This window comes from Mandrillus leucophaeus, unplaced genomic scaffold, assembly GCF_000951045.1.
Source record: "Mandrillus leucophaeus isolate KB7577 unplaced genomic scaffold, Mleu.le_1.0 Scaffold33, whole genome shotgun sequence".
Classification (NCBI taxonomy): Eukaryota; Metazoa; Chordata; class Mammalia; order Primates; family Cercopithecidae; genus Mandrillus; species Mandrillus leucophaeus.
The window spans coordinates 5460396-5466987 of NW_012103476.1; positions in this window are offsets into that span (position 1 = coordinate 5460396).

The following is a 6592-nucleotide window of genomic DNA, read 5'->3' on the forward strand; positions in this document are numbered from 1 at the left end:
CCCAGGCTAGAGTGCAGTGGCGCGATCTCGGCTCACCGCCAGCTCCGCCTCCTGGGTTCACACCATTCTCCTGCCTCAGCCTCCCAAGTAGCTAGGACTACAGGTGCCTGCCACCTCGCACAGCTAATTTTTTTGTGTTTTTAGTAGAGACGGGGTTTCACCGTCTTAGCTAGGATGGTCTCGATCCCCTGACCTCGTGATCTGCCTGCCTCAGCCTCCCAAAGTGCTGGGATTACAGGCGTGAGCCACCGTGCCCAACCTCATCCCTCTTTTTTGAGTTATCAACTCAAAGCAAGATGACTTCTTAGTAGAAAGGACGATGAGCCAGAGACAACCTTAAAAATTGTGCACTCTCCATCATGGCATTGAAAAATGAAATGTTTCCCAAGACCCTGAGAAGAGTGCTGATGTTGCAGATGCCTTAAATAATGCCTAAGAATTTTGTTTATCTCAATGTGGTGAGAAGGAGGCAGAAGAATGATGCCCGTGTACCATGAGTGGCATGGGAAGTCCGCAGAGGTAGAAAATAGAGCAGGGACCTTAATGGATCAATGACCAAAACCTGGAAGAGTTAGTAGATGCCTCAGAGAATTCCAGCAAGAACAGATAACAGAGAACTAGGTGGGGCACCCCTTGTTGGTCCCCACTGCCTAACATCAGTGGATATTAGACACAACTCTGAGGAAAGAAGTAGATGTTAATTAACTGGAAATATGTTTTCACCACCAGGCAAAATAGGATCTGGAAGTATTACATCTAGTTACAGAAAATATCCATTACATTACTTTTACAGCAAATTTATGGACTGCGATTTGTAAACACTATAGTTTTAAACAACGTATTCATTAATTCCTACCTATACCCAGAAAACTCCAAGAAAGCCATTTGAAAGAGAGATTAGAGCAAGGTGTAAGTGAGATGAGAGTACTTCTTTTTCTAATAATTTAAGTTTATTCTTAAGGATACGATGTGTCCTTCCTTTCTGCATCCAGTAAAAAAAATATATATATATATATATATTTAAGACATATTTGCTTTGTTCCATATTTCTTTATTTACTTTATCATTATCCCATGAGTTTACACAAAAATTCAAACATATGACAGGGTAAAAAATAATACCGTACCCTTTAAACAGAAGGAGCTTAGAAAATATTGAGTAACCTTGCACTAAACTTTCTATAATCACATACTTTAAATAATTGTGGAAAATTTTCTGTTGTTTGTGAAGTGCCACCAGATGGTCAGGAGGAGAGAGCCAGCAAGAATCCAGCTTATTTTCTGACAGCATCTTTGACAGGTGTAAGCTCCAGATAATCAGAATAGGTATATCTCTTCTCATTCCACAGTGTGAAAAGCACATATTAGATCCAACAGTTCTCATGTGTAACATATGTTCTATATTTTAATATGAAATAGTTTTTTCATGTCCATTATTCAACAGCTTCCTCTCCAATTGCTGTCGTGACAGGTGGTTGGCAGTGGCTCAGAAAGGAATCCAATAAGAAATAAAGAAGAATTAAACAAGCATCAACCCAATGAGAAGCATGCAGGAAGTATCAGGAATTAACACTTCTAAGAGCAACCTTTAATCAATGACAAAATAAGGGGCTAAATATCCCATGTTTTGTCTTACCCCCATGTGGGACATCTCTGATGTGTGCACACAGCCTCCTGAAGATCTCTAGCAGGACACACGCCTAACTGCTAATAGCTGTAACCTGCTATTAACATATCCTCATTAGATTACTTCATTGCCCTGACTTACTTCCTCACTACACTGCCAGTGCCTTTTGAGATCACCTTCCATATAAAGTTTCATCCAAAGCCTTACTGCTGAGTCTGCTGTTGGTAGAAGCCAGCTTATATCATCCACAATTTCCTGAACTGAGGCAAACCCAAGTATCTTCTCTGTGGAATATTGTGACTCTTTCGCAGTATCAGGGAAACCAGGGTTCCTCTCTAGGTTCAGGGTCTCATTGCCCTTGTGGTTTGCTCTCTCCATAAACAACAGTACCAGCTCCATGGACCTACATCCAGTGCAATAATACAGGCTCCCCTACTCAGAAAGTGCCCTCATACTTGGTGCTTAATGCTCTCCATTTGCTTTCTTAAAATTTTTAATAGTGCTATGTTTGCACTTGTATTTTGTTTGATTTGTTTGAACTTTGTATTTTGGGGAAATTGAGCACTTACAGGAAGCTTAAGGGACTTAGCTCAAATGCAGTTGGATCTCCTGCCACTTCTCTGACTCTCCCAGGATGGTTTATTGGCTGCCAAACCTGTACGCCTGACCCCGACACTGCTGCCAGTTGGGCTTGGTAGGGGCCTGGGCTGGTTGCAGGAAATGTCAAGATTGGGTGCTCACCTTGTGCATGCTGAGTTTTCTAGCAGAATGCAGGCACCTATGAGGGTTTGTACTCATCCTGTGGGCATCACCATACCCAAGGGAGCATGTAGCATTCGATAGCAAATGAAACACCCATGAAAGGTATATTAATTGCTCATTTGATGCCACAAAAATTATGGCAAATTCAGTAGCTTAAAACAATGCAAATTTATCTCTTACAGTTCTGTTAATTAAGAATCTAAAATGGGTCTCTCTGAACTTAAATCAAGTTTCCAGGAATATATTTCTTTCTGGAAGCTCTTGAGTAGAACACATTTTCTTGCCTTTTCCAACCACTAGAGGCAGCCTGCATTCCTTGGCTTATGGCTTCTTCCATCTTCAAAGGCAGCTATAGCTTGTCAAGTCTTTCTTACACTGTGTCACTCTGACACTGACTTTTATGCTACCTTTGTCCACATTAAACCACCTCTGAGATAATATTGAGTTCAACAATATAATCCAGTGCAATGCTTCATTTTAAAATTAGCTGATTTGCAACAGTAATTCTTTTTATGCCATGAAAACAAGCATTCATCAGGTTTCAGGGATTAAGACATGCGTAATTTGGAGAGACCATTATCCTTGCTACCACAAAAGGTTGAGAGAGAGACTGCTGAAAAAGGAAAAAAAATACAAAAATATACAAAAATATATATTTAAAAAATTAGCTGGGTGTGGTGACAAGTGCCTGTGGCACTGCAGCCATCCATATAAGATGAGACTTTGCTCCTCCTTGCCTTCTGCCATGATTCTGAGGCCTCCCCAGACATGTGGAACGGTAAGTCAATTAAATCTCTTTCCTTTATAAATTACTGAGTCTCAGGTGTGTCTTTATCAGCAGTGTGAAAATGGACTAACACAGTAAATTGGTACTGGTAAAGTGGGGTACTGCTATAAAGATACCCAAAAATATAAAACCAACTTTGGAATGGGGTAACAGGCAAAGGTTGTCACAGTTTGGAGGGCTCAGAAGAAGACAGGAAAATGTGGGAAGGTTCGGAACTTCTTAGAAACTTGTTGCATGGCTTTGACCAAATGTTCTCTTGGCAAGCCTGCATCCTTTACAAAAAAATGTGTTGAGCACTTCTTTACTTTCTGATACTTGATTTGGTGATTTCTTCATATCAACTTGTGCTACTCCAAATACTGAACAATGAAAGAAGTAATGCATGTTAATTATACACATGTTTCATTGACCAATGCCAGTCACATTTCTTCAAGGAAGGAATATGATGGAAGGCTAATCATTCTATTTTTGTTGGTTTTTCTTCTGGTTATTTTTTAATATTTATAACTTCTTTAAGGGAATAATGTTCTTTCTTTTTAAATAACATTTTTAATGATTTTTCCAAATGGTCTTTCACATAATAATTATTTAATTATTTACCTTTTAAAAACTAAAGTTTAGTTTATACTATCTTTACCAAGGTTTTGGGGCAGTTGTTTGCAAGTAAAACAAGAATTGCGAATAGCTTTAGATAACGGTTTTGAAAACATGTCTAGAATATATGAATCAATTGCTAACTCACAGCAAAGATTATGGTTCTCAATAATAATATCATAAAAATTAAGATAAAGGATGAATCATTTTTATAGTTCCATGAACTAAATTTATACTGGAATGATAGGAGAGATACATTATTAGTGACTTTGCCATGAACGTAGTTTTAGCATGAAGATGTTAATAGGAATTATGTAGAGGAAAGGAAGGCTTTGTGGTCAAATAAGTGGGAAATTCTAGGTAAAATGAAGTAAGCAAGTTTATTTACTGCTGGATTTCTCAAGACTTCCATTAAACTAAGTGTGTTTTATGCATTTTATGAAAAAAAATTTGTATACAGTATTTGTCAAAGTATTTGAATGTATGGTTAGTCTTCATCCGGGAAAAGCAGAACCAAAAACAAAGGTTTATAATATAGGGGGTGTATTTTGTAGATCATCCCAGAGAACAGGAATTGGAAACAGAGAATGAAAAAAAGAAAACACAAGGCTTAGTTATCAAGTTGGTAACTACTATAGTTGGCTAATGTTGATCTCACCTGTGACCTTTTAAGAAATATTATTAAATGTATCTTAGAACTGACTGCTAGCAACATAAAACAAGGAAGATTTGTCCACCAATATCTATTCCTATTAGATCAATGATGACGGTATCAGGGGTAACTCTTTTGAATAGCTGGGTTCATATATTTGGATGTCAGAGTGCTTCCTAAGAGCAGTGTCTATTTGTTATGTCAGATAAGTCCTTGGGTGAAAAATAGATGTAGAAGGTCTAGGTCTAAGTGAAAACTGATAAGGTGCACCAGGGTAAAAATAGTTAAAGCCTATTCAGAATTGGTTGCTGAATTGTAAGCTAAACATGATCAGATAAAAGTTAAAACACAGGGAATTGATACATTGAAGGACATGTTCCCTGTGCAAACCTACCACCCCATAGGATGAAGGTCACCACTATTGGAAAATCTAATTTCAATAATCTTAGTAAAATATATATTCTTTGGAGAAAGCTGTAGGGGAATACGCTTTGGGAGTCAACTTAATTTTCTCATGATGGTTAAATTTATTTAAGTAAATCTTATAATTAACTCACCATGTAAGTAGAAATACTGATAAAACATAATACAAATATTGTTAATAATAATCATAACCTTAAAAAATGTTATTAAGGACAGTATATTGAATACCTTCATCTTTACTCAAATTCAGAAATATTTCTTCATATATTTAAATGTGATACTAATGATAAATGATCAAGATGAGTTAATGAAGTAAGTAAGTCTTTCAAAAAATATATAATGAATCTCAGTAATGATGAATCTTCGTAGAACTTGCAAGAATAAAAATATATAAATAAACTTCTAATTTGGCCTCTGGATGCAGTGAATTGTCATACATTGTAATAGTCATTGCATTATAAAATGACAAAACATTAGTTCTTTAAATGTATGTGTGCATACATATGTATATATAGATGTGTATAAGAGACAGTTGTAATAGTCATTGCATTATAAAATGACAAAACATTAGTTCTTTAAATGTATGTGTGCATACATATGTATATAGGTTTGTATGTAAATACATGCAAATACAAACACATTCATTTCTTAGAAATAAACTTCTTTGTTACAAGCAAATTTTATCATAAGTTTTTGTTTACTCATTGAGAACACATTCATGATATATAATGGAAGTAATATTACTTTCAGAGGACTTATATCTGCACCTCCATTAAAAGCAAAACTACAAAAAGCCATTTAACACTACAAGTTATTGTTCACAATGATAAACATCTATAGAGCAATTAGACTATCAAGGAGGTTACTTCAAAGATATAAGAAAAGAAACATCAAAAAGGAAAAGCAATTTAGAAATGAAAGGGAATGAAAAGCTAAAATACTGAGTTCTAATCCCCTGGAATATGCAGGGGTTTGTGCTTTTATGTTTTTTGTGACCTTCATAATTGAATCTGAATATAAGTTGATAGTAGAAAAAAATAGTCATAATGATATCTCTCATACATTTGATTACAAATGAATTTTCTTATTTTTCCAAAGGATATTTTCTCAATCCATTTAATTGACATACTGCTTTCAAAATGGTAGAATCTGGTTTACAGTCTATGTAAAACAGCATATGAACACCATGAACTGATTATGCAACCTTGAGAACTTCACCCATATGTTCAATTCCCTCTCCTATCAATGAGCAGTAAAAAGAATTACCATTGTAGGGAACGACAGAATTTTCAAATGGAGACTATTATGTCAGATAAAGATGTCGCTACCTTAACTGTCAGAAGGATGCTGGTTCAAATGCCTTCTTGTGCAGATAGTAATAGAGGATTTTTTAAATCAAGTATGTCTTTGCCTATATTCTCTGTTCATGAGCTGTAGCTAAGAGCTATTCATTTCAGTAAAACCCCAACATCAAATATATATTTTACTTTGATCTAAGAACAAATATACTATTTGATCACAGGCTTATTTCAATGCTTTTCATTCCATGTCCACACTTAACTATCTATGGAGCCAAATCCAGCTATACATACATCAAAAATATCGAAACTAAAATTCAAATAAAAATGTTTCAAAGTATTCTTCAGTTTGATGGTTAATTTTGTGTGTCGCCTATGCTAAGGTATGAGACCCAGTTACTGGTCATCACCAGCATAGCTGTTGCTAATGAAGGTATTTCTTAGATGTAC